The following is a 24,470-nucleotide window of genomic DNA, read 5'->3' as shown; positions in this document are numbered from 1 at the left end:
TACTGAATCTTCTACGTGCACCTCTCCAGCATGGACTTCTGGGGTAACCGTCTCATCCTGGATCGTCTAGCATGCAATGCACGGTTCGTAGGCCATTGGCATGTCGTGGCGGGCTTTGGCCGCAGTCGTTACGACTTTACAATTGAGGCCTAGCGTGCTGGCATTGTTCACCGCTGTAGCAGATGGGCGAATGGATGTTTAGGATAATATGTTTCAAATATGAATGATATAACCACTTACATTCACACCTGACCACTCTGACGGGATTCTGATGGGTTGCCAGATTATCCGTATATGTGTTTCCGTAGTGTAGTGGTTATCACGTTCGCCTCACACGCGAAAGGTCCCCGGTTCGAGACCGGGCGGAAACATGGTGATAGTATTTGTGTTTAGCGCTCGTAGTTGAGAGCATAGACTGTATGAAAGTTAAACTCAAACTCTAGTTGTGAGAAGTTCTCAGAAGTGTCTGGGTGTCAACCTCCTTTCCTGATTTGCCTAGCGTTACTGAATCTTCTACGTGCACCTCTCCAGCATGGACTTCTGGGGTAACCGTCTCATCCTGGATCGTCTAGCATGCAATGCACGGTTCGTCGGCCATTGGCATGTCGTGGCGGGCTTTGGCCGCAGTCGTTACGACTTTACAATTGAGGCCTAGCGTGCTGGCATTGTTCACCGCTGTAGCAGATGGGCGAATGGATGTTTAGGATAATATGTTTCAAATATGTATGATATAACCACTTACATTCACACCTGACCACTCTGACGGGATTCTGATGGGTTGCCAGATTATCCGTATATGTGTTTCCGTAGTGTAGTGGTTATCACGTTCGCCTCACACGCGAAAGGTCCCCGGTTCGAAACCGGGCTGAAACAGCATTACTTTTTTGAGGTATACAAAGTTAATGTTTAAATTCTCCTGCTTTACTATCAAGAAGCTGTTCGTGAAGAGTCTATCTTGAACAGAACCTTCAGCAGCGTCTACTTGGCACCACGCCACCTCTTGAACCGATAGCCTCGTCATATTATTAAGTATTTAAACCAACGCGGAAAACCTGTTCATGCGGGTGCTTCTAATGACAATTTTTTCTAGGTTTTTTTTCAAACTCACAGGTTTCCGTAGTGTAGTGGTTATCACGTTCGCCTTACACGCGAAAGGTCCCCGGTTCAAGACCGGGCGGAAACAGCATTACTTACAAATTTAATGTTTAAATTCTCCTGCTTTACTATCAAGCATCTATTCTGGAAAAGTCTGACTTGGCACCCCGCCACCTCTTCAACCGATAGCCTCGTCATATTATTAAGTGTTTAAACCTGTGCTGAAAACCTGTTCATGCGGGAGCTTCCGATAACAAAATTATCTAGGGTTTAGCTCAATTAAATCGGTTTCCTTAGTATAGTGGTTATTACGTACGCCTGACATGCAAAAGGTCACCGGTTCGAAACCGAGAGGAAACAGTTTCATTGTTTTGAGATATACAAAGTTAATGTTTAAATTCTCCTGCTTTACTATCAAGCAGCAGCGTCTACTTGGCACCCCGCCACCTCTTCAACCGATAGCCTCGTCATATTATTAAGTGTTTAAACCTGCGCTGAAAACCTGTTAATGCGGGAGCTTCTGCTGACAACATTTTCCAGGGTTTTGGTCAAACTAACTGGTTTCCGTAGTGTAGTGGTTATCACGTTCGCCTAACATGCGAAAGGTCCCCGGTTCGAGACCGGGCGGAAACATGGTGATAGTATTTGTGTTTAGCGCTCGTAGTTGAGAGCATAGACTGTATGAAAGTTAAACTCAAACTCTAGTTGTGAGAAGTTCTTAGAAGTGTCTGGGTGTCAACCTCCTTTCCTGATTTGCCTAGCGTTACTGAATCTTCTACGTGCACCTCTCCAGCATGGACTTCTGGGGTAACCGTCTCATCCTGGATCGTCTAGCATGCAATGCACGGTTCGTAGGCCATTGGCATGTCGTGGCGGGCTTTGGCCGCAGTCGTTACGACTTTACAATTGAGGCCTAGCGTGCTGGCATTGTTCACCGCTGTAGCAGATGGGCGAATGGATGTTTAGGATAATATGTTTCAAATATGTATGATATAACCACTTACATTCACACCTGACCACTCTGACGGGATTCTGATGGGTTGCCAGATTATCCGTATATGTGTTTCCGTAGTGTAGTGGTTATCACGTTCGCCTCACACGCGAAAGGTCCCCGGTTCGAAACCGGGCGGAAACAGCATTACTTATTTGAGGTATACAAAGTTAATGTTTAAATTCTCCTGCTTTACTATCAAGAAGCTGTTCGTGAAGAGTCTATCTTGAACAGAACCTTCAGCAGCGTCTACTTGGCACCACGCCACCTCTTGAAGCGATAGGCTCGTCATATTATTAAGTATTTAAACCAACGCGGAAAACCTGTTCATGCGGGTGCTTCTAATGACAATTTTTTCTAGGTTTTTTTTCAAACTCACAGGTTTCCGTAGTGTAGTGGTTATCACGTTCGCCTTACACGCGAAAGGTCCCCGGTTCAAGACCGGGCGGAAACAGCATTACTTACAAATGTAATGTTTAAATTCTCCTGCTTTACTATCAAGCATCTATTCTGGAAAAGTCTGACTTGGCACCCCGCCACCTCTTCAACCGATAGCCTCGTCATATTATTAAGTGTTTAAACCTGTGCTGAAAACCTGTTCATGCGGGAGCTTCCGATAACAAAATTATCTAGGGTTTAGCTCAATTAAATCGGTTTCCTTAGTATAGTGGTTATTACGTACGCCTGACATGCAAAAGGTCACCGGTTCGAAACCGAGAGGAAACAGTTTCATTGTTTTGAGATATACAAAGTTAATGTTTAAATTCTCCTGCTTTACTATCAAGCAGCAGCGTCTACTTGGCACCCCGCCACCTCTTCAACCGATAGCCTCGTCATATTATTAAGTGTTTAAACCTGCGCTGAAAACCTGTTAATGCGGGAGCTTCTGCTGACAACATTTTCCAGGGTTTTTGTCAAACTAACTGGTTTCCGTAGTGTAGTGGTTATCACGTTCGCCTCACACGTGAAAGGTCCCCGGTTCGAGACCGGGCGGAAACATGGTGATAGTATTTGTGTTTAGCGCTCGTAGTTGAGAGCATAGACTGTATGAAAGTTAAACTCAAACTCTAGTTGTGAGAAGTTCTTAGAAGTGTCTGGGTGTCAACCTCCTTTCCTGATTTGCCTAGCGTTACTGAATCTTCTACGTGCACCTCTCCAGCATGGACTTCTGGGGTAACCGTCTCATCCTGGATCGTCTAGCATGCAATGCACGGTTCGTAGGCCATTGGCATGTCGTGGCGGGCTTTGGCCGCAGTCGTTACGACTTTACAATTGAGGCCTAGCGTGCTGGCATTGTTCACCGCTGTAGCAGATGGGCGAATGGATGTTTAGGATAATATGTTTCAAATATGAATGATATAACCACTTACATTCACACCTGACCACTCTGACGGGATTCTGATGGGTTGCCAGATTATCCGTATATGTGTTTCCGTAGTGTAGTGGTTATCACGTTCGCCTCACACGGGAAAGGTCCCCGGTTCGAAACCGGGCGGAAACAGCATTACTTTTTTGAGGTATACAAAGTTAATGTTTAAATTCTCCTGCTTTACTATCAAGAAGCTGTTCGTGAAGAGTCTATCTTGAACAGAACCTTCAGCAGCGTCTACTTGGCACCACGCCACCTCTTGAACCGATAGCCTCGTCATATTATTAAGTATTTAAACCAACGCGGAAAACCTGTTCATGCGGGTGCTTCTAATGACAATTTTTTCTAGGTTTTTTTTCAAACTCACAGGTTTCCGTAGTGTAGTGGTTATCACGTTCGCCTTACACGCGAAAGGTCCCCGGTTCAAGACCGGGCGGAAACAGCATTACTTACAAATTTAATGTTTAAATTCTCCTGCTTTACTATCAAGCATCTATTCTGGAAAAGTCTGACTTGGCACCCCGCCACCTCTTCAACCGATAGCCTCGTCATATTATTAAGTGTTTAAACCTGTGCTGAAAACCTGTTCATGCGGGAGCTTCCGATAACAAAATTATCTAGGGTTTAGCTCAATTAAATCGGTTTCCTTAGTATAGTGGTTATTACGTACGCCTGACATGCAAAAGGTCACCGGTTCGAAACCGAGAGGAAACAGTTCCATTGTTTTGAGATATACAAAGTTAATGTTTAAATTCTCCTGCTTTACTATCAAGCAGCAGCGTCTACTTGGCACCCCGCCACCTCTTCAACCGATAGCCTCGTCATATTATTAAGTGTTTAAACCTGCGCTGAAAACCTGTTAATGCGGGAGCTTCTGCTGACAACATTTTCCAGGGTTTTGTTCAAACTAACTGGTGTCCGTAGTGTAGTGGTTATCACGTTCGCCTAACAGGCGAAAGGTCCCCGGTTCGAGACCGGGCGGAAACATGGTGATAGTATTTGTGATTAGCGCTCGTAGTTGAGAGCATAGACTGTATGAAAGTTAAACTCAAACTCTAGTTGTGAGAAGTTCTTAGAAGTGTCTGGGTGTCAACCTCCTTTCCTGATTTGCCTAGCGTTACTGAATCTTCTACGTGCACCTCTCCAGCATGGACTTCTGGGGTAACCGTCTCATCCTGGATCGTCTAGCATGCAATGCACGGTTCGTAGGCCATTGGCATGTCGTGGCGGGCTTTGGCCGCAGTCGTTACGACTTTACAATTGAGGCCTAGCGTGCTAGCATTGTTCACCGCTGTAGCAGATGGGCGAATGGATGTTTAGGATAATATGTTTCAAATATGTATGATATAACCACTTACATTCACACCTGACCACTCTGACGGGATTCTGATGGGTTGCCAGATTTTCCGTTTATGTGTTTCCGTAGTGTAGTGGTTATCACGTTCGCCTCACACGCGAAAGGTCCCCGGTTCGAAACCGGGCGGAAACAGCATTACTTTTTTGAGGTATACAAAGTTAATGTTTAAATTCTCCTGCTTTACTATCAAGAAGCTGTTCGTGAAGAGTCTATCTTGAACAGAACCTTCAGCAGCGTCTACTTGGCACCACGCCACCTCTTGAACCGATAGCCTCGTCATATTATTAAGTATTTAAACCAACGCGGAAAACCTGTTCATGCGGGTGCTTCTAAAGACAATTTTTTCTAGGTTTTTTTTCAAACTCACAGGTTTCCGTAGTGTAGTGGTTATCACGTTCGCCTTACACGCGAAAGGTCCCCGGTTCAAGACCGGGCGGAAACAGCATTACTTACAAATTTAATGTTTAAATTCTCCTGCTTTACTATCAAGCATCTATTCTGGAAAAGTCTGACTTGGCACCCCGCCACCTCTTCAACCGATAGCCTCGTCATATTATTAAGTGTTTAAACCTGTGCTGAAAACCTGTTCATGCGGGAGCTTCCGATAACAAAATTATCTAGGGTTTAGCTCAATTAAATCGGTTTCCTTAGTATAGTGGTTATTACGTACGCCTGACATGCAAAAGGTCACCGGTTCGAAACCGAGAGGAAACAGTTTCATTGTTTTGAGATATACAAAGTTAATGTTTAAATTCTCCTGCTTTACTATCAAGCAGCAGCGTCTACTTGGCACCCCGCCACCTCTTCAACCGATAGCCTCGTCATATTATTAAGTGTTTAAACCTGCGCTGAAAACCTGTTAATGCGGGAGCTTCTGCTGACAACATTTTCCAGGGTTTTGGTCAAACTAACTGGTTTCCGTAGTGTAGTGGTTATCACGTTCGCCTAACATGCGAAAGGTCCCCGGTTCGAGACCGGGCGGAAACATGGTGATAGTATTTGTGTTTAGCGCTCGTAGTTGAGAGCATAGACTGTATGAAAGTTAAACTCAAACTCTAGTTGTGAGAAGTTCTTAGAAGTGTCTGGGTGTCAACCTCCTTTCCTGATTTGCCTAGCGTTACTGAATCTTCTACGTGCACCTCTCCAGCATGGACTTCTGGGGTAACCGTCTCATCCTGGATCGTCTAGCATGCAATGCACGGTTCGTAGGCCATTGGCATGTCGTGGCGGGCTTTGGCCGCAGTCGTTACGACTTTACAATTGAGGCCTAGCGTGCTGGCATTGTTCACCGCTGTAGCAGATGGGCGAATGGATGTTTAGGATAATATGTTTCAAATATGTATGATATAACCACTTACATTCACACCTGACCACTCTGACGGGATTCTGATGGGTTGCCAGATTATCCGTATATGTGTTTCCGTAGTGTAGTGGTTATCACGTTCGCCTCACACGCGAAAGGTCCCCGGTTCGAAACCGGGCGGAAACAGCATTACTTATTTGAGGTATACAAAGTTAATGTTTAAATTCTCCTGCTTTACTATCAAGAAGCTGTTCGTGAAGAGTCTATCTTGAACAGAACCTTCAGCAGCGTCTACTTGGCACCACGCCACCTCTTGAAGCGATAGCCTCGTCATATTATTAAGTATTTAAACCAACGCGGAAAACCTGTTCATGCGGGTGCTTCTAATGACAATTTTTTCTAGGTTTTTTTTCAAACTCACAGGTTTCCGTAGTGTAGTGGTTATCACGTTCGCCTTACACGCGAAAGGTCCCCGGTTCAAGACCGGGCGGAAACAGCATTACTTACAAATGTAATGTTTAAATTCTCCTGCTTTACTATCAAGCATCTATTCTGGAAAAGTCTGACTTGGCACCCCGCCACCTCTTCAACCGATAGCCTCGTCATATTATTAAGTGTTTAAACCTGTGCTGAAAACCTGTTCATGCGGGAGCTTCCGATAACAAAATTATCTAGGGTTTAGCTCAATTAAATCGGTTTCCTTAGTATAGTGGTTATTACGTACGCCTGACATGCAAAAGGTCACCGGTTCGAAACCGAGAGGAAACAGTTTCATTGTTTTGAGATATACAAAGTTAATGTTTAAATTCTCCTGCTTTACTATCAAGCAGCAGCGTCTACTTGGCACCCCGCCACCTCTTCAACCGATAGCCTCGTCATATTATTAAGTGTTTAAACCTGCGCTGAAAACCTGTTAATGCGGGAGCTTCTGCTGACAACATTTTCCAGGGTTTTGGTCAAACTAACTGGTTTCCGTAGTGTAGTGGTTATCACGTTCGCCTCACACGCGAAAGGTCCCCGGTTCGAGACCGGGCGGAAACATGGTGATAGTATTTGTGTTTAGCGCTCGTAGTTGAGAGCATAGACTGTATGAAAGTTAAACTCAAACTCTAGTTGTGAGAAGTTCTTAGAAGTGTCTGGGTGTCAACCTCCTTTCCTGATTTGCCTAGCGTTACTGAATCTTCTACGTGCACCTCTCCAGCATGGACTTCTGGGGTAACCGTCTCATCCTGGATCGTCTAGCATGCAATGCACGGTTCGTAGGCCATTGGCATGTCGTGGCGGGTTTTGGCCGCAGTCGTTACGACTTTACAATTGAGGCCTAGCGTGCTGGCATTGTTCACCGCTGTAGCAGATGGGCGAATGGATGTTTAGGATAATATGTTTCAAATATGAATGATATAACCACTTACATTCACACCTGACCACTCTGACGGGATTCTGATGGGTTGCCAGATTATCCGTATATGTGTTTCCGTAGTGTAGTGGTTATCACGTTCGCCTCACACGCGAAAGGTCCCCGGTTCGAAACCGGGCGGAAACAGCATTACTTTTTTGAGGTATACAAAGTTAATGTTTAAATTCTCCTGCTTTACTATCAAGAAGCTGTTCGTGAAGAGTCTATCTTGAACAGAACCTTCAGCAGCGTCTACTTGGCACCACGCCACCTCTTGAACCGATAGCCTCGTCATATTATTAAGTATTTAAACCAACGCGGAAAACCTGTTCATGCGGGTGCTTCTAATGACAATTTTTTCTAGGTTTTTTTTCAAACTCACAGGTTTCCGTAGTGTAGTGGTTATCACGTTCGCCTTACACGCGAAAGGTCCCCGGTTCAAGACCGGGCGGAAACAGCATTACTTACAAATTTAATGTTTAAATTCTCCTGCTTTACTATCAAGCATCTATTCTGGAAAAGTCTGTCTGGAACAGGACCTTCAGCAGTGACGACTGGGCACCACGTCACCTCTTAAACCGATAGCCTCATCATATTATTAAGTGTTTAAACCTGTGCTGAAAACCTGTTCATGCGGGAGCTTCCGATAACAAAATTATCTAGGGTTTTGCTCAATTAAACCGGTTTCCTTAGTATAGTGGTTATTACGTACGCCTGACATGCAAAAGGTCACCGGTTCGAAACCGAGCGGAAACAGTTTCATTGTTTTGAGATATACAAAGTTAATGTTTAAATTCTCCTGCTTTACTATCAAGCAGCTATTCGGGAAAAGTCTATCTGGAACAGAACCTTCAGCAGCGTCTACTTGGCACCCCGCCACCTCTTCAACCGATAGCCTCGTCATATTATTAAGTGTTTAAACCTGCGCTGAAAACCTGTTAATGCGGGAGCTTCTGCTGACAACATTTTCCAGGGTTTTGGTCAATCTAACTGGTTTCCGTAGTGTAGTGGTTATCACGTTCGCCTAACACGCGAAAGGTCCCCGGTTCGAGACCGGGCGGAAACATGGCGATAGTATTTGTGTTTAGCGCTCGTAGTTGAGAGCATAGACTGTATGAAAGTTAAACTCAAACTCTAGTTGTGAGAAGTTCTTAGAAGTGTCTGGGTGTCAACCTCCTTTCCTGATTTGCCTAGCGTTACTGAATCTTCTACGTGCACCTCTCCAGCATGGACTTCTGGGGTAACCGTCTCATCCTGGATCGTCTAGCATGCAATGCACGGTTCGTAGGCCATTGGCATGTCGTGGCGGGCTTTGGCCGCAGTCGTTACGACTTTACAATTGAGGCCTAGCGTGCTGGCATTGTTCACCGCTGTAGCAGATGGGCGAATGGATGTTTAGGATAATATGTTTCAAATATGAATGATATAACCACTTACATTCACACCTGACCACTCTGACGGGATTCTGATGGGTTGCCAGATTATCCGTATATGTGTTTCCGTAGTGTAGTGGTTATCACGTTCGCCTCACACGCGAAAGGTCCCCGGTTCGAGACCGGGCGGAAACATGGTGATAGTATTTGTGTTTAGCGCTCGTAGTTGAGAGCATAGACTGTATGAAAGTTAAACTCAAACTCTAGTTGTGAGAAGTTCTCAGAAGTGTCTGGGTGTCAACCTCCTTTCCTGATTTGCCTAGCGTTACTGAATCTTCTACGTGCACCTCTCCAGCATGGACTTCTGGGGTAACCGTCTCATCCTGGATCGTCTAGCATGCAATGCACGGTTCGTCGGCCATTGGCATGTCGTGGCGGGCTTTGGCCGCAGTCGTTACGACTTTACAATTGAGGCCTAGCGTGCTGGCATTGTTCACCGCTGTAGCAGATGGGCGAATGGATGTTTAGGATAATATGTTTCAAATATGTATGATATAACCACTTACATTCACACCTGACCACTCTGACGGGATTCTGATGGGTTGCCAGATTATCCGTATATGTGTTTCCGTAGTGTAGTGGTTATCACGTTCGCCTCACACGCGAAAGGTCCCCGGTTCGAAACCGGGCTGAAACAGCATTACTTTTTTGAGGTATACAAAGTTAATGTTTAAATTCTCCTGCTTTACTATCAAGAAGCTGTTCGTGAAGAGTCTATCTTGAACAGAACCTTCAGCAGCGTCTACTTGGCACCACGCCACCTCTTGAACCGATAGCCTCGTCATATTATTAAGTATTTAAACCAACGCGGAAAACCTGTTCATGCGGGTGCTTCTAATGACAATTTTTTCTAGGTTTTTTTTCAAACTCACAGGTTTCCGTAGTGTAGTGGTTATCACGTTCGCCTTACACGCGAAAGGTCCCCGGTTCAAGACCGGGCGGAAACAGCATTACTTACAAATTTAATGTTTAAATTCTCCTGCTTTACTATCAAGCATCTATTCTGGAAAAGTCTGACTTGGCACCCCGCCACCTCTTCAACCGATAGCCTCGTCATATTATTAAGTGTTTAAACCTGTGCTGAAAACCTGTTCATGCGGGAGCTTCCGATAACAAAATTATCTAGGGTTTAGCTCAATTAAATCGGTTTCCTTAGTATAGTGGTTATTACGTACGCCTGACATGCAAAAGGTCACCGGTTCGAAACCGAGAGGAAACAGTTTCATTGTTTTGAGATATACAAAGTTAATGTTTAAATTCTCCTGCTTTACTATCAAGCAGCAGCGTCTACTTGGCACCCCGCCACCTCTTCAACCGATAGCCTCGTCATATTATTAAGTGTTTAAACCTGCGCTGAAAACCTGTTAATGCGGGAGCTTCTGCTGACAACATTTTCCAGGGTTTTGGTCAAACTAACTGGTTTCCGTAGTGTAGTGGTTATCACGTTCGCCTAACATGCGAAAGGTCCCCGGTTCGAGACCGGGCGGAAACATGGTGATAGTATTTGTGTTTAGCGCTCGTAGTTGAGAGCATAGACTGTATGAAAGTTAAACTCAAACTCTAGTTGTGAGAAGTTCTTAGAAGTGTCTGGGTGTCAACCTCCTTTCCTGATTTGCCTAGCGTTACTGAATCTTCTACGTGCACCTCTCCAGCATGGACTTCTGGGGTAACCGTCTCATCCTGGATCGTCTAGCATGCAATGCACGGTTCGTAGGCCATTGGCATGTCGTGGCGGGCTTTGGCCGCAGTCGTTACGACTTTACAATTGAGGCCTAGCGTGCTGGCATTGTTCACCGCTGTAGCAGATGGGCGAATGGATGTTTAGGATAATATGTTTCAAATATGTATGATATAACCACTTACATTCACACCTGACCACTCTGACGGGATTCTGATGGGTTGCCAGATTATCCGTATATGTGTTTCCGTAGTGTAGTGGTTATCACGTTCGCCTCACACGCGAAAGGTCCCCGGTTCGAAACCGGGCGGAAACAGCATTACTTATTTGAGGTATACAAAGTTAATGTTTAAATTCTCCTGCTTTACTATCAAGAAGCTGTTCGTGAAGAGTCTATCTTGAACAGAACCTTCAGCAGCGTCTACTTGGCACCACGCCACCTCTTGAAGCGATAGGCTCGTCATATTATTAAGTATTTAAACCAACGCGGAAAACCTGTTCATGCGGGTGCTTCTAATGACAATTTTTTCTAGGTTTTTTTTCAAACTCACAGGTTTCCGTAGTGTAGTGGTTATCACGTTCGCCTTACACGCGAAAGGTCCCCGGTTCAAGACCGGGCGGAAACAGCATTACTTACAAATGTAATGTTTAAATTCTCCTGCTTTACTATCAAGCATCTATTCTGGAAAAGTCTGACTTGGCACCCCGCCACCTCTTCAACCGATAGCCTCGTCATATTATTAAGTGTTTAAACCTGTGCTGAAAACCTGTTCATGCGGGAGCTTCCGATAACAAAATTATCTAGGGTTTAGCTCAATTAAATCGGTTTCCTTAGTATAGTGGTTATTACGTACGCCTGACATGCAAAAGGTCACCGGTTCGAAACCGAGAGGAAACAGTTTCATTGTTTTGAGATATACAAAGTTAATGTTTAAATTCTCCTGCTTTACTATCAAGCAGCAGCGTCTACTTGGCACCCCGCCACCTCTTCAACCGATAGCCTCGTCATATTATTAAGTGTTTAAACCTGCGCTGAAAACCTGTTAATGCGGGAGCTTCTGCTGACAACATTTTCCAGGGTTTTTGTCAAACTAACTGGTTTCCGTAGTGTAGTGGTTATCACGTTCGCCTCACACGCGAAAGGTCCCCGGTTCGAGACCGGGCGGAAACATGGTGATAGTATTTGTGTTTAGCGCTCGTAGTTGAGAGCATAGACTGTATGAAAGTTAAACTCAAACTCTAGTTGTGAGAAGTTCTTAGAAGTGTCTGGGTGTCAACCTCCTTTCCTGATTTGCCTAGCGTTACTGAATCTTCTACGTGCACCTCTCCAGCATGGACTTCTGGGGTAACCGTCTCATCCTGGATCGTCTAGCATGCAATGCACGGTTCGTAGGCCATTGGCATGTCGTGGCGGGCTTTGGCCGCAGTCGTTACGACTTTACAATTGAGGCCTAGCGTGCTGGCATTGTTCACCGCTGTAGCAGATGGGCGAATGGATGTTTAGGATAATATGTTTCAAATATGAATGATATAACCACTTACATTCACACCTGACCACTCTGACGGGATTCTGATGGGTTGCCAGATTATCCGTATATGTGTTTCCGTAGTGTAGTGGTTATCACGTTCGCCTCACACGGGAAAGGTCCCCGGTTCGAAACCGGGCGGAAACAGCATTACTTTTTTGAGGTATACAAAGTTAATGTTTAAATTCTCCTGCTTTACTATCAAGAAGCTGTTCGTGAAGAGTCTATCTTGAACAGAACCTTCAGCAGCGTCTACTTGGCACCACGCCACCTCTTGAACCGATAGCCTCGTCATATTATTAAGTATTTAAACCAACGCGGAAAACCTGTTCATGCGGGTGCTTCTAATGACAATTTTTTCTAGGTTTTTTTTCAAACTCACAGGTTTCCGTAGTGTAGTGGTTATCACGTTCGCCTTACACGCGAAAGGTCCCCGGTTCAAGACCGGGCGGAAACAGCATTACTTACAAATTTAATGTTTAAATTCTCCTGCTTTACTATCAAGCATCTATTCTGGAAAAGTCTGACTTGGCACCCCGCCACCTCTTCAACCGATAGCCTCGTCATATTATTAAGTGTTTAAACCTGTGCTGAAAACCTGTTCATGCGGGAGCTTCCGATAACAAAATTATCTAGGGTTTAGCTCAAATAAATCGGTTTCCTTAGTATAGTGGTTATTACGTACGCCTGACATGCAAAAGGTCACCGGTTCGAAACCGAGAGGAAACAGTTCCATTGTTTTGAGATATACAAAGTTAATGTTTAAATTCTCCTGCTTTACTATCAAGCAGCAGCGTCTACTTGGCACCCCGCCACCTCTTCAACCGATAGCCTCGTCATATTATTAAGTGTTTAAACCTGCGCTGAAAACCTGTTAATGCGGGAGCTTCTGCTGACAACATTTTCCAGGGTTTTGTTCAAACTAACTGGTGTCCGTAGTGTAGTGGTTATCACGTTCGCCTAACAGGCGAAAGGTCCCCGGTTCGAGACCGGGCGGAAACATGGTGATAGTATTTGTGATTAGCGCTCGTAGTTGAGAGCATAGACTGTATGAAAGTTAAACTCAAACTCTAGTTGTGAGAAGTTCTTAGAAGTGTCTGGGTGTCAACCTCCTTTCCTGATTTGCCTAGCGTTACTGAATCTTCTACGTGCACCTCTCCAGCATGGACTTCTGGGGTAACCGTCTCATCCTGGATCGTCTAGCATGCAATGCACGGTTCGTAGGCCATTGGCATGTCGTGGCGGGCTTTGGCCGCAGTCGTTACGACTTTACAATTGAGGCCTAGCGTGCTAGCATTGTTCACCGCTGTAGCAGATGGGCGAATGGATGTTTAGGATAATATGTTTCAAATATGTATGATATAACCACTTACATTCACACCTGACCACTCTGACGGGATTCTGATGGGTTGCCAGATTTTCCGTTTATGTGTTTCCGTAGTGTAGTGGTTATCACGTTCGCCTCACACGCGAAAGGTCCCCGGTTCGAAACCGGGCGGAAACAGCATTACTTTTTTGAGGTATACAAAGTTAATGTTTAAATTCTCCTGCTTTACTATCAAGAAGCTGTTCGTGAAGAGTCTATCTTGAACAGAACCTTCAGCAGCGTCTACTTGGCACCACGCCACCTCTTGAACCGATAGCCTCGTCATATTATTAAGTATTTAAACCAACGCGGAAAACCTGTTCATGCGGGTGCTTCTAAAGACAATTTTTTCTAGGTTTTTTTTCAAACTCACAGGTTTCCGTAGTGTAGTGGTTATCACGTTCGCCTTACACGCGAAAGGTCCCCGGTTCAAGACCGGGCGGAAACAGCATTACTTACAAATTTAATGTTTAAATTCTCCTGCTTTACTATCAAGCATCTATTCTGGAAAAGTCTGACTTGGCACCCCGCCACCTCTTCAACCGATAGCCTCGTCATATTATTAAGTGTTTAAACCTGTGCTGAAAACCTGTTCATGCGGGAGCTTCCGATAACAAAATTATCTAGGGTTTAGCTCAATTAAATCGGTTTCCTTAGTATAGTGGTTATTACGTACGCCTGACATGCAAAAGGTCACCGGTTCGAAACCGAGAGGAAACAGTTTCATTGTTTTGAGATATACAAAGTTAATGTTTAAATTCTCCTGCTTTACTATCAAGCAGCAGCGTCTACTTGGCACCCCGCCACCTCTTCAACCGATAGCCTCGTCATATTATTAAGTGTTTAAACCTGCGCTGAAAACCTGTTAATGCGGGAGCTTCTGCTGACAACATTTTCCAGGGTTTTGGTCAAACTAACTGGTTTCCGTAGTGTAGTGGTTATCACGTTCGCCTAACATGCGAAAGGTCCCCGGTTCGAGACCGGGCGGAAACATGGTGATAGTATTTGTGTTTAGCGCTCGTAGTTGAGAGCATAGACTGTATGAAAGTTAAACTCAAACTCTAGTTGTGAGAAGTTCTTAGAAGTGTCTGGGTGTCAACCTCCTTTCCTGATTTGCCTAGCGTTACTGAATCTTCTACGTGCACCTCTCCAGCATGGACTTCTGGGGTAACCGTCTCATCCTGGATCGTCTAGCATGCAATGCACGGTTCGTAGGCCATTGGCATGTCGTGGCGGGCTTTGGCCGCAGTCGTTACGACTTTACAATTGAGGCCTAGCGTGCTGGCATTGTTCACCGCTGTAGCAGATGGGCGAATGGATGTTTAGGATAATATGTTTCAAATATGTATGATATAACCACTTACATTCACACCTGACCACTCTGACGGGATTCTGATGGGTTGCCAGATTATCCGTATATGTGTTTCCGTAGTGTAGTGGTTATCACGTTCGCCTCACACGCGAAAGGTCCCCGGTTCGAAACCGGGCGGAAACAGCATTACTTATTTGAGGTATACAAAGTTAATGTTTAAATTCTCCTGCTTTACTATCAAGAAGCTGTTCGTGAAGAGTCTATCTTGAACAGAACCTTCAGCAGCGTCTACTTGGCACCACGCCACCTCTTGAAGCGATAGCCTCGTCATATTATTAAGTATTTAAACCAACGCGGAAAACCTGTTCATGCGGGTGCTTCTAATGACAATTTTTTCTAGGTTTTTTTTCAAACTCACAGGTTTCCGTAGTGTAGTGGTTATCACGTTCGCCTTACACGCGAAAGGTCCCCGGTTCAAGACCGGGCGGAAACAGCATTACTTACAAATGTAATGTTTAAATTCTCCTGCTTTACTATCAAGCATCTATTCTGGAAAAGTCTGACTTGGCACCCCGCCACCTCTTCAACCGATAGCCTCGTCATATTATTAAGTGTTTAAACCTGTGCTGAAAACCTGTTCATGCGGGAGCTTCCGATAACAAAATTATCTAGGGTTTAGCTCAATTAAATCGGTTTCCTTAGTATAGTGGTTATTACGTACGCCTGACATGCAAAAGGTCACCGGTTCGAAACCGAGAGGAAACAGTTTCATTGTTTTGAGATATACAAAGTTAATGTTTAAATTCTCCTGCTTTACTATCAAGCAGCAGCGTCTACTTGGCACCCCGCCACCTCTTCAACCGATAGCCTCGTCATATTATTAAGTGTTTAAACCTGCGCTGAAAACCTGTTAATGCGGGAGCTTCTGCTGACAACATTTTCCAGGGTTTTGGTCAAACTAACTGGTTTCCGTAGTGTAGTGGTTATCACGTTCGCCTCACACGCGAAAGGTCCCCGGTTCGAGACCGGGCGGAAACATGGTGATAGTATTTGTGTTTAGCGCTCGTAGTTGAGAGCATAGACTGTATGAAAGTTAAACTCAAACTCTAGTTGTGAGAAGTTCTTAGAAGTGTCTGGGTGTCAACCTCCTTTCCTGATTTGCCTAGCGTTACTGAATCTTCTACGTGCACCTCTCCAGCATGGACTTCTGGGGTAACCGTCTCATCCTGGATCGTCTAGCATGCAATGCACGGTTCGTAGGCCATTGGCATGTCGTGGCGGGTTTTGGCCGCAGTCGTTACGACTTTACAATTGAGGCCTAGCGTGCTGGCATTGTTCACCGCTGTAGCAGATGGGCGAATGGATGTTTAGGATAATATGTTTCAAATATGAATGATATAACCACTTACATTCACACCTGACCACTCTGACGGGATTCTGATGGGTTGCCAGATTATCCGTATATGTGTTTCCGTAGTGTAGTGGTTATCACGTTCGCCTCACACGCGAAAGGTCCCCGGTTCGAAACCGGGCGGAAACAGCATTACTTTTTTGAGGTATACAAAGTTAATGTTTAAATTCTCCTGCTTTACTATCAAGAAGCTGTTCGTGAAGAGTCTATCTTGAACAGAACCTTCAGCAGCGTCTACTTGGCACCACGCCACCTCTTGAACCGATAGCCTCGTCATATTATTAAGTATTTAAACCAACGCGGAAAACCTGTTCATGCGGGTGCTTCTAATGACAATTTTTTCTAGGTTTTTTTTCAAACTCACAGGTTTCCGTAGTGTAGTGGTTATCACGTTCGCCTTACACGCGAAAGGTCCCCGGTTCAAGACCGGGCGGAAACAGCATTACTTACAAATTTAATGTTTAAATTCTCCTGCTTTACTATCAAGCATCTATTCTGGAAAAGTCTGTCTGGAACAGGACCTTCAGCAGTGACGACTGGGCACCACGTCACCTCTTAAACCGATAGCCTCATCATATTATTAAGTGTTTAAACCTGTGCTGAAAACCTGTTCATGCGGGAGCTTCCGATAACAAAATTATCTAGGGTTTTGCTCAATTAAACCGGTTTCCTTAGTATAGTGGTTATTACGTACGCCTGACATGCAAAAGGTCACCGGTTCGAAACCGAGCGGAAACAGTTTCATTGTTTTGAGATATACAAAGTTAATGTTTAAATTCTCCTGCTTTACTATCAAGCAGCTATTCGGGAAAAGTCTATCTGGAACAGAACCTTCAGCAGCGTCTACTTGGCACCCCGCCACCTCTTCAACCGATAGCCTCGTCATATTATTAAGTGTTTAAACCTGCGCTGAAAACCTGTTAATGCGGGAGCTTCTGCTGACAACATTTTCCAGGGTTTTGGTCAATCTAACTGGTTTCCGTAGTGTAGTGGTTATCACGTTCGCCTAACACGCGAAAGGTCCCCGGTTCGAGACCGGGCGGAAACATGGCGATAGTATTTGTGTTTAGCGCTCGTAGTTGAGAGCATAGACTGTATGAAAGTTAAACTCAAACTCTAGTTGTGAGAAGTTCTTAGAAGTGTCTGGGTGTCAACCTCCTTTCCTGATTTGCCTAGCGTTACTGAATCTTCTACGTGCACCTCTCCAGCATGGACTTCTGGGGTAACCGTCTCATCCTGGATCGTCTAGCATGCAATGCACGGTTCGTAGGCCATTGGCATGTCGTGGCGGGCTTTGGCCGCAGTCGTTACGACTTTACAATTGAGGCCTAGCGTGCTGGCATTGTTCACCGCTGTAGCAGATGGGCGAATGGATGTTTAGGATAATATGTTTCAAATATGAATGATATAACCACTTACATTCACACCTGACCACTCTGACGGGATTCTGATGGGTTGCCAGATTATCCGTATATGTGTTTCCGTAGTGTAGTGGTTATCACGTTCGCCTCACACGCGAAAGGTCCCCGGTTCGAGACCGGGCGGAAACATGGTGATAGTATTTGTGTTTAGCGCTCGTAGTTGAGAGCATAGACTGTATGAAAGTTAAACTCAAACTCTAGTTGTGAGAAGTTCTCAGAAGTGTCTGGGTGTCAACCTCCTTTCCTGATTTGCCTAGCGTTACTGAATCTTCTACGTGCACCTCTCCAGCATGGACTTCTGGGGTAACCGTCTCATCCTGGATCGTCTAGCATGCAATGCACGGTTCGTCGGCCATTGGCATGTCGTGGCGGGCTTTGGCCGCAGTCGTTACGACTTTACAATTGAGGCCTAGCGTGCTGGCATTGTTCACCGCTGTAGCAGATGGGCGAATGGATGTTTAGGATAATATGTTTCAAATATGTATGATATAACCACTTACATTCACACCTGACCACTCTGACGGGATTCTGATGGGTTGCCAGATTATCCGTATATGTGTTTCCGTAGTGTAGTGGTTATCACGTTCGCCTCACACGCGAAAGGTCCCCGGTTCGAAACCGGGCTGAAACAGCATTACTTTTTTGAGGTATACAAAGTTAATGTTTAAATTCTCCTGCTTTACTATCAAGAAGCTGTTCGTGAAGAGTCTATCTTGAACAGAACCTTCAGCAGCGTCTACTTGGCACCACGCCACCTCTTGAACCGATAGCCTCGTCATATTATTAAGTATTTAAACCAACGCGGAAAACCTGTTCATGCGGGTGCTTCTAATGACAATTTTTTCTAGGTTTTTTTTCAAACTCACAGGTTTCCGTAGTGTAGTGGTTATCACGTTCGCCTTACACGCGAAAGGTCCCCGGTTCAAGACACCACGTCACCTCTTAAACCGATAGCCTCATCATATTATTAAGTGTTTAAACCTGTGCTGAAAACCTGTTCATGCGGGAGCTTCCGATAACAAAATTATCTAGGGTTTTGCTCAATTAAACCGGTTTCCTTAGTATAGTGGTTATTACGTACGCCTGACATGCAAAAGGTCACCGGTTCGAAACCGAGCGGAAACAGTTTCATTGTTTTGAGATATACAAAGTTAATGTTTAAATTCTCCTGCTTTACTATCAAGCAGCTATTCGGGAAAAGTCTATCTGGAACAGAACCTTCAGCAGCGTCTACTTGGCACCCCGCCACCTCTTCAACCGATAGCCTCGTCATATTATTAAGTGTTTAAACCTGCGCTGAAAACCTGTTAATGCGGGAGCTTCTGCTGACAACATTTTCCAGGGTTTTGGTCAAACTAACTGGTTTCCGTAGTGTAGTGGTTATCACGTTCGCCTAACACGCGAAAGGTCCCCGGTTCGAGACCGGGCGAAAACATGGCGATAGTATTTGTGTTTAGCGCTCGTAGTTGAGAGCATAGACTGTATGAAAGTTAAACTCAAACTCTAGTTGTGAGAAGTTCTTAGAAGTGTCTGGGTGTCAACCTCCTTTCCTGATTTGCCTAGCGTTACTGAATCTTCTACGTGCACCTCTCCAGCATGGACTTCTGGGGTAACCGTCTCATCCTGGATCGTCTAGCATGCAATGCACGGTTCGTAGGCCATTGGCATGTCGTGGCGGGCTTTGGCCGCAGTCGTTACGACTTTACAATTGAGGCCTAGCGTGCTGGCATTGTTCACCGCTGTAGCAGATGGGCGAATGGATGTTTAGGATAATATGTTTCAAATATGAATGATATAACCACTTACATTCACACCTGACCACTCTGACGGGATTCTGATGGGTTGCCAGATTATCCGTATATGTGTTTCCGTAGTGTAGTGGTTATCACGTTCGCCTCACACGCGTAAGGTCCCCGGTTCGAGACCGGGCGGAAACATGGTGATAGTATTTGTGTTTAGCGCTCGTAGTTGAGAGCATTGACTGTATGAAAGTTAAACTCAAACTCTAGTTGTGAGAAGTTCTTAGAAGTGTCTGGGTGTCAACCTCCTTTCCTGATTTGCCTAGCGTTACTGAATCTTCTACGTGCACCTCTCCAGCATGGACTTCTGGGGTAACCGTCTCATCCTGGATCGTCTAGCATGCAATGCACGGTTCGTAGGCCATTGGCATGTCGTGGCGGGCTTTGGCCGCAGTCGTTACGACTTTACAATTGAGGCCTAGCGTGCTAGCATTGTTCACCGCTGTAGCAGATGGGCGAATGGATGTTTAGGATAATATGTTTCAAATATGTATGATATAACCACTTACATTCACACCTGACCACTCTGACGGGATTCTGATGGGTTGCCAGATTATCCGTATATGTGTTTCCGTAGTGTAGTGGTTATCACGTTCGCCTCACACGCGAAAGGTCCCCGGTTCGAAACCGGGCGGAAACAGCATTACTATTTTGAGGTATACAAAGTTAATGTTTAAATTCTCCTGCTTTACTATCAAGAAGCTGTTCGTGAAGAGTCTATCTTGAACAGAACCTTCAGCAGCGTCTACTTGGCACCACGCCACCTCTTGAACCGATAGCCTCGTCATATTATTAAGTATTTAAACCAACGCGGAAAACCTGTTCATGCGGGTGCTTCTAATGACAATTTTTTCTAGGTTTTTTTTCAAACTCACAGGTTTCCGTAGTGTAGTGGTTATCACGTTCGCCTTACACGCGAAAGGTCCCCGGTTCAAGACCGGGCGGAAACAGCATTACTTACAAATTTAATGTTTAAATTCTCCTGCTTTACTATCAAGCATCTATTCTGGAAAAGTCTGTCTGGAACAGGACCTTCAGCAGTGACGACTGGGCACCACGTCACCTCTTAAACCGATAGCCTCATCATATTATTAAGTGTTTAAACCTGTGCTGAAAACCTGTTCATGCGGGAGCTTCCGATAACAAAATTATCTAGGGTTTTGCTCAATTAAACCGGTTTCCTTAGTATAGTGGTTATTACGTACGCCTGACATGCAAAAGGTCACCGGTTCGAAACCGAGCGGAAACAGTTTCATTGTTTTGAGATATACAAAGTTAATGTTTAAATTCTCCTGCTTTACTATCAAGCAGCTATTCGGGAAAAGTCTATCTGGAACAGAACCTTCAGCAGCGTCTACTTGGCACCCCGCCACCTCTTCAACCGATAGCCTCGTCATATTATTAAGTGTTTAAACCTGCGCTGAAAACCTGTTAATGCGGGAGCTTCTGCTGACAACATTTTCCAGGGTTTTGGTCAATCTAACTGGTTTCCGTAGTGTAGTGGTTATCACGTTCGCCTAACACGCGAAAGGTCCCCGGTTCGAGACCGGGCGGAAACATGGCGATAGTATTTGTGTTTAGCGCTCGTAGTTGAGAGCATAGACTGTATGAAAGTTAAACTCAAACTCTAGTTGTGAGAAGTTCTTAGAAGTGTCTGGGTGTCAACCTCCTTTCCTGATTTGCCTAGCGTTACTGAATCTTCTACGTGCACCTCTCCAGCATGGACTTCTGGGGTAACCGTCTCATCCTGGATCGTCTAGCATGCAATGCACGGTTCGTAGGCCATTGGCATGTCGTGGCGGGCTTTGGCCGCAGTCGTTACGACTTTACAATTGAGGCCTAGCGTGCTGGCATTGTTCACCGCTGTAGCAGATGGGCGAATGGATGTTTAGGATAATATGTTTCAAATATGAATGATATAACCACTTACATTCACACCTGACCACTCTGACGGGATTCTGATGGGTTGCCAGATTATCCGTATATGTGTTTCCGTAGTGTAGTGGTTATCACGTTCGCCTCACACGCGAAAGGTCCCCGGTTCGAGACCGGGCGGAAACATGGTGATAGTATTTGTGTTTAGCGCTCGTAGTTGAGAGCATAGACTGTATGAAAGTTAAACTCAAACTCTAGTTGTGAGAAGTTCTCAGAAGTGTCTGGGTGTCAACCTCCTTTCCTGATTTGCCTAGCGTTACTGAATCTTCTACGTGCACCTCTCCAGCATGGACTTCTGGGGTAACCGTCTCATCCTGGATCGTCTAGCATGCAATGCACGGTTCGTCGGCCATTGGCATGTCGTGGCGGGCTTTGGCCGCAGTCGTTACGACTTTACAATTGAGGCCTAGCGTGCTGGCATTGTTCACCGCTGTAGCAGATGGGCGAATGGATGTTTAGGATAATATGTTTCAAATATGTATGATATAACCACTTACATTCACACCTGACCACTCTGACGGGATTCTGATGGGTTGCCAGATTATCCGTATATGTGTTTCCGTAGTGTAGTGGTTATCACGTTCGCCTCACACGCGAAAGGTCCCCGGTTCGAAACCGGGCTGAAACAGCATTACTTTTTTGAGGTATACAAAGTTAATGTTTAAATTCTCCTGCTTTACTATCAAGAAGCTGTTCGTGAAGAGTCTATCTTGAACAGAACCTTCAGCAGCGTCTACTTGGCACCACGCCACCTCTTGAACCGATAGCCTCGTCATATTATTAAGTATTTAAACCAACGCGGAAAACCTGTTCATGCGGGTGCTTCTAATGACAATTTTTTCTAGGTTTTTTTTCAAACTCACAGGTTTCCGTAGTGTAGTGGTTATCACGTTCGCCTTACACGCGAAAGGTCCCCGGTTCAAGACCGGGCGGAAACAGCATTACTTACAAATTTAATGTTTAAATTCTCCTGCTTTACTATCAAGCATCTATTCTGGAAAAGTCTGACTTGGCACCCCGCCACCTCTTCAACCGATAGCCTCGTCATATTATTAAGTGTTTAAACCTGTGCTGAAAACCTGTTCATGCGGGAGCTTCCGATAACAAAATTATCTAGGGTTTAGCTCAATTAAATCGGTTTCCTTAGTATAGTGGTTATTACGTACGCCTGACATGCAAAAGGTCACCGGTTCGAAACCGAGAGGAAACAGTTTCATTGTTTTGAGATATACAAAGTTAATGTTTAAATTCTCCTGCTTTACTATCAAGCAGCAGCGTCTACTTGGCACCCCGCCACCTCTTCAACCGATAGCCTCGTCATATTATTAAGTGTTTAAACCTGCGCTGAAAACCTGTTAATGCGGGAGCTTCTGCTGACAACATTTTCCAGGGTTTTGGTCAAACTAACTGGTTTCCGTAGTGTAGTGGTTATCACGTTCGCCTAACATGCGAAAGGTCCCCGGTTCGAGACCGGGCGAAAACATGGCGATAGTATTTGTGTTTAGCGCTCGTAGTTGAGAGCATAGACTGTATGAAAGTTAAACTCAAACTCTAGTTGTGAGAAGTTCTTAGAAGTGTCTGGGTGTCAACCTCCTTTCCTGATTTGCCTAGCGTTACTGAATCTTCTACGTGCACCTCTCCAGCATGGACTTCTGGGGTAACCGTCTCATCCTGGATCGTCTAGCATGCAATGCACGGTTCGTAGGCCATTGGCATGTCGTGGCGGGCTTTGGCCGCAGTCGTTACGACTTTACAATTGAGGCCTAGCGTGCTAGCATTGTTCACCGCTGTAGCAGATGGGCGAATGGATGTTTAGGATAATATGTTTCAAATATGTATGATATAACCACTTACATTCACACCTGACCACTCTGACGGGATTCTGATGGGTTGCCAGATTATCCGTATATGTGTTTCCGTAGTGTAGTGGTTATCACGTTCGCCACACACGCGAAAGGTCCCCGGTTCGAAACCGGGCGGAAACAGCATTACTATTTTGAGGTATACAAAGTTAATGTTTAAATTCTCCTGCTTTACTATCAAGAAGCTGTTCGTGAAGAGTCTATCTTGAACAGAACCTTCAGCAGCGTCTACTTGGCACCACGCCACCTCTTGAACCGATAGCCTCGTCATATTATTAAGTATTTAAACCAACGCGGAAAACCTGTTCATGCGGGTGCTTCTAATGACAATTTTTTCTAGGTTTTTTTTCAAACTCACAGGTTTCCGTAGTGTAGTGGTTATCACGTTTGCCTTTCACGCGAAAGGTCCCCGATTCAAGACCGGGCGGAAACAGCATTACTTACAAATTTAATGTTTAAATTCTCCTGCTTTACTATCAAGCATCTATTCTGGAAAAGTCTGACTTGGCACCCCGCCACCTCTTCAACCGATAGCCTCGTCATATTATTAAGTGTTTAAACCTGTGCTGAAAACCTGTTCATGCGGGAGCTTCCGATAACAAAATTATCTAGGGTTTAGCTCAATTAAATCGGTTTCCTTAGTATAGTGGTTATTACGTACGCCTGACATGCAAAAGGTCACCGGTTCGAAACCGAGAGGAAACAGTTTCATTGTTTTGAGATATACAAAGTTAATGTTTAAATTCTCCTGCTTTACTATCAAGCAGCAGCGTCTACTTGGCACCCCGCCACCTCTACAACCGATAGCCTCGTCATATTATTAAGTGTTTAAACCTGCGCTGAAAACCTGTTAATGCGGGAGCTTCTGCTGACAACATTTTCCAGGGTTTGGGTCAAACTAACTGGTTTCCGTAGTGTAGTGGTTATCACGTTCGCCTCACACGCGAAAGGTCCCCGGTTCGAGACCGGGCGGAAACATGGTGATAGTATTTGTGTTTAGCGCTCGTAGTTGAGAGCATAGACTGTATGAAAGTTAAACTCAAACTCTAGTTGTGAGAAGTTCTTAGAAGTGTCTGGGTGTCAACCTCCTTTCCTGATTTGCCTAGCGTTACTGAATCTTCTACGTGCACCTCTCCAGCATGGACTCCTGGGGTAACCGTCTCATCCTGGATCGTCTAGCATGCAATGCACGGTTCGTAGGCCATTGGCATGTCGT

General features: G+C 45.0%; 31 non-coding genes across 31 annotated transcripts; all 31 read left to right on the top strand.

Moving 5' to 3' along the window:
• Nucleotides 1-1,110: 1,110 nt before the first annotated feature.
• Nucleotides 1,111-1,183, top strand: trnav-uac (transfer RNA valine (anticodon UAC)). The gene has a single exon. It is a non-coding gene; the product is annotated as a tRNA-Val (tRNA).
• Nucleotides 1,184-1,655: 472 nt separating this feature from the next.
• Nucleotides 1,656-1,728, top strand: trnav-aac (transfer RNA valine (anticodon AAC)). Its single transcript has one exon. It is a non-coding gene; the product is annotated as a tRNA-Val (tRNA).
• A 429-nt stretch (nt 1,729-2,157) lies between these two features.
• Nucleotides 2,158-2,230, top strand: trnav-cac (transfer RNA valine (anticodon CAC)). Its single transcript has one exon. It is a non-coding gene; the product is annotated as a tRNA-Val (tRNA).
• Nucleotides 2,231-2,467: 237 nt separating this feature from the next.
• trnav-uac (transfer RNA valine (anticodon UAC)) lies at nt 2,468-2,540 on the top strand. The gene has a single exon. It is a non-coding gene; the product is annotated as a tRNA-Val (tRNA).
• A 1,284-nt stretch (nt 2,541-3,824) lies between these two features.
• On the top strand, nt 3,825-3,897 carry trnav-uac (transfer RNA valine (anticodon UAC)). Its single transcript has one exon. It is a non-coding gene; the product is annotated as a tRNA-Val (tRNA).
• A 974-nt stretch (nt 3,898-4,871) lies between these two features.
• trnav-cac (transfer RNA valine (anticodon CAC)) lies at nt 4,872-4,944 on the top strand. Its single transcript has one exon. It is a non-coding gene; the product is annotated as a tRNA-Val (tRNA).
• Nucleotides 4,945-5,181: 237 nt separating this feature from the next.
• trnav-uac (transfer RNA valine (anticodon UAC)) lies at nt 5,182-5,254 on the top strand. The gene has a single exon. It is a non-coding gene; the product is annotated as a tRNA-Val (tRNA).
• Nucleotides 5,255-5,726: 472 nt separating this feature from the next.
• trnav-aac (transfer RNA valine (anticodon AAC)) lies at nt 5,727-5,799 on the top strand. Its single transcript has one exon. It is a non-coding gene; the product is annotated as a tRNA-Val (tRNA).
• A 429-nt stretch (nt 5,800-6,228) lies between these two features.
• trnav-cac (transfer RNA valine (anticodon CAC)) lies at nt 6,229-6,301 on the top strand. The gene has a single exon. It is a non-coding gene; the product is annotated as a tRNA-Val (tRNA).
• A 237-nt stretch (nt 6,302-6,538) lies between these two features.
• On the top strand, nt 6,539-6,611 carry trnav-uac (transfer RNA valine (anticodon UAC)). The gene has a single exon. It is a non-coding gene; the product is annotated as a tRNA-Val (tRNA).
• Nucleotides 6,612-7,585: 974 nt separating this feature from the next.
• On the top strand, nt 7,586-7,658 carry trnav-cac (transfer RNA valine (anticodon CAC)). Its single transcript has one exon. It is a non-coding gene; the product is annotated as a tRNA-Val (tRNA).
• A 237-nt stretch (nt 7,659-7,895) lies between these two features.
• Nucleotides 7,896-7,968, top strand: trnav-uac (transfer RNA valine (anticodon UAC)). The gene has a single exon. It is a non-coding gene; the product is annotated as a tRNA-Val (tRNA).
• A 536-nt stretch (nt 7,969-8,504) lies between these two features.
• Nucleotides 8,505-8,577, top strand: trnav-aac (transfer RNA valine (anticodon AAC)). The gene has a single exon. It is a non-coding gene; the product is annotated as a tRNA-Val (tRNA).
• A 1,241-nt stretch (nt 8,578-9,818) lies between these two features.
• On the top strand, nt 9,819-9,891 carry trnav-uac (transfer RNA valine (anticodon UAC)). Its single transcript has one exon. It is a non-coding gene; the product is annotated as a tRNA-Val (tRNA).
• A 472-nt stretch (nt 9,892-10,363) lies between these two features.
• On the top strand, nt 10,364-10,436 carry trnav-aac (transfer RNA valine (anticodon AAC)). The gene has a single exon. It is a non-coding gene; the product is annotated as a tRNA-Val (tRNA).
• A 429-nt stretch (nt 10,437-10,865) lies between these two features.
• Nucleotides 10,866-10,938, top strand: trnav-cac (transfer RNA valine (anticodon CAC)). Its single transcript has one exon. It is a non-coding gene; the product is annotated as a tRNA-Val (tRNA).
• Nucleotides 10,939-11,175: 237 nt separating this feature from the next.
• trnav-uac (transfer RNA valine (anticodon UAC)) lies at nt 11,176-11,248 on the top strand. The gene has a single exon. It is a non-coding gene; the product is annotated as a tRNA-Val (tRNA).
• A 1,284-nt stretch (nt 11,249-12,532) lies between these two features.
• On the top strand, nt 12,533-12,605 carry trnav-uac (transfer RNA valine (anticodon UAC)). The gene has a single exon. It is a non-coding gene; the product is annotated as a tRNA-Val (tRNA).
• A 974-nt stretch (nt 12,606-13,579) lies between these two features.
• Nucleotides 13,580-13,652, top strand: trnav-cac (transfer RNA valine (anticodon CAC)). Its single transcript has one exon. It is a non-coding gene; the product is annotated as a tRNA-Val (tRNA).
• A 237-nt stretch (nt 13,653-13,889) lies between these two features.
• trnav-uac (transfer RNA valine (anticodon UAC)) lies at nt 13,890-13,962 on the top strand. The gene has a single exon. It is a non-coding gene; the product is annotated as a tRNA-Val (tRNA).
• Nucleotides 13,963-14,434: 472 nt separating this feature from the next.
• trnav-aac (transfer RNA valine (anticodon AAC)) lies at nt 14,435-14,507 on the top strand. The gene has a single exon. It is a non-coding gene; the product is annotated as a tRNA-Val (tRNA).
• A 429-nt stretch (nt 14,508-14,936) lies between these two features.
• On the top strand, nt 14,937-15,009 carry trnav-cac (transfer RNA valine (anticodon CAC)). Its single transcript has one exon. It is a non-coding gene; the product is annotated as a tRNA-Val (tRNA).
• Nucleotides 15,010-15,246: 237 nt separating this feature from the next.
• On the top strand, nt 15,247-15,319 carry trnav-uac (transfer RNA valine (anticodon UAC)). Its single transcript has one exon. It is a non-coding gene; the product is annotated as a tRNA-Val (tRNA).
• Nucleotides 15,320-16,293: 974 nt separating this feature from the next.
• Nucleotides 16,294-16,366, top strand: trnav-cac (transfer RNA valine (anticodon CAC)). Its single transcript has one exon. It is a non-coding gene; the product is annotated as a tRNA-Val (tRNA).
• Nucleotides 16,367-16,603: 237 nt separating this feature from the next.
• Nucleotides 16,604-16,676, top strand: trnav-uac (transfer RNA valine (anticodon UAC)). Its single transcript has one exon. It is a non-coding gene; the product is annotated as a tRNA-Val (tRNA).
• A 536-nt stretch (nt 16,677-17,212) lies between these two features.
• Nucleotides 17,213-17,285, top strand: trnav-aac (transfer RNA valine (anticodon AAC)). The gene has a single exon. It is a non-coding gene; the product is annotated as a tRNA-Val (tRNA).
• Nucleotides 17,286-20,024: 2,739 nt separating this feature from the next.
• trnav-cac (transfer RNA valine (anticodon CAC)) lies at nt 20,025-20,097 on the top strand. Its single transcript has one exon. It is a non-coding gene; the product is annotated as a tRNA-Val (tRNA).
• A 237-nt stretch (nt 20,098-20,334) lies between these two features.
• Nucleotides 20,335-20,407, top strand: trnav-uac (transfer RNA valine (anticodon UAC)). The gene has a single exon. It is a non-coding gene; the product is annotated as a tRNA-Val (tRNA).
• Nucleotides 20,408-20,943: 536 nt separating this feature from the next.
• On the top strand, nt 20,944-21,016 carry trnav-aac (transfer RNA valine (anticodon AAC)). The gene has a single exon. It is a non-coding gene; the product is annotated as a tRNA-Val (tRNA).
• A 1,241-nt stretch (nt 21,017-22,257) lies between these two features.
• trnav-uac (transfer RNA valine (anticodon UAC)) lies at nt 22,258-22,330 on the top strand. The gene has a single exon. It is a non-coding gene; the product is annotated as a tRNA-Val (tRNA).
• Nucleotides 22,331-23,614: 1,284 nt separating this feature from the next.
• On the top strand, nt 23,615-23,687 carry trnae-uuc (transfer RNA glutamic acid (anticodon UUC)). The gene has a single exon. It is a non-coding gene; the product is annotated as a tRNA-Glu (tRNA).
• Nucleotides 23,688-24,470: the final 783 nt, after the last annotated feature.

This window comes from Gadus macrocephalus, chromosome 6, assembly GCF_031168955.1.
Source record: "Gadus macrocephalus chromosome 6, ASM3116895v1".
Classification (NCBI taxonomy): domain Eukaryota; kingdom Metazoa; phylum Chordata; class Actinopteri; order Gadiformes; family Gadidae; genus Gadus; species Gadus macrocephalus.
Note: the sequence above shows the minus strand (reverse complement) of the source record. Positions and strands in the feature narration are given on the sequence as shown.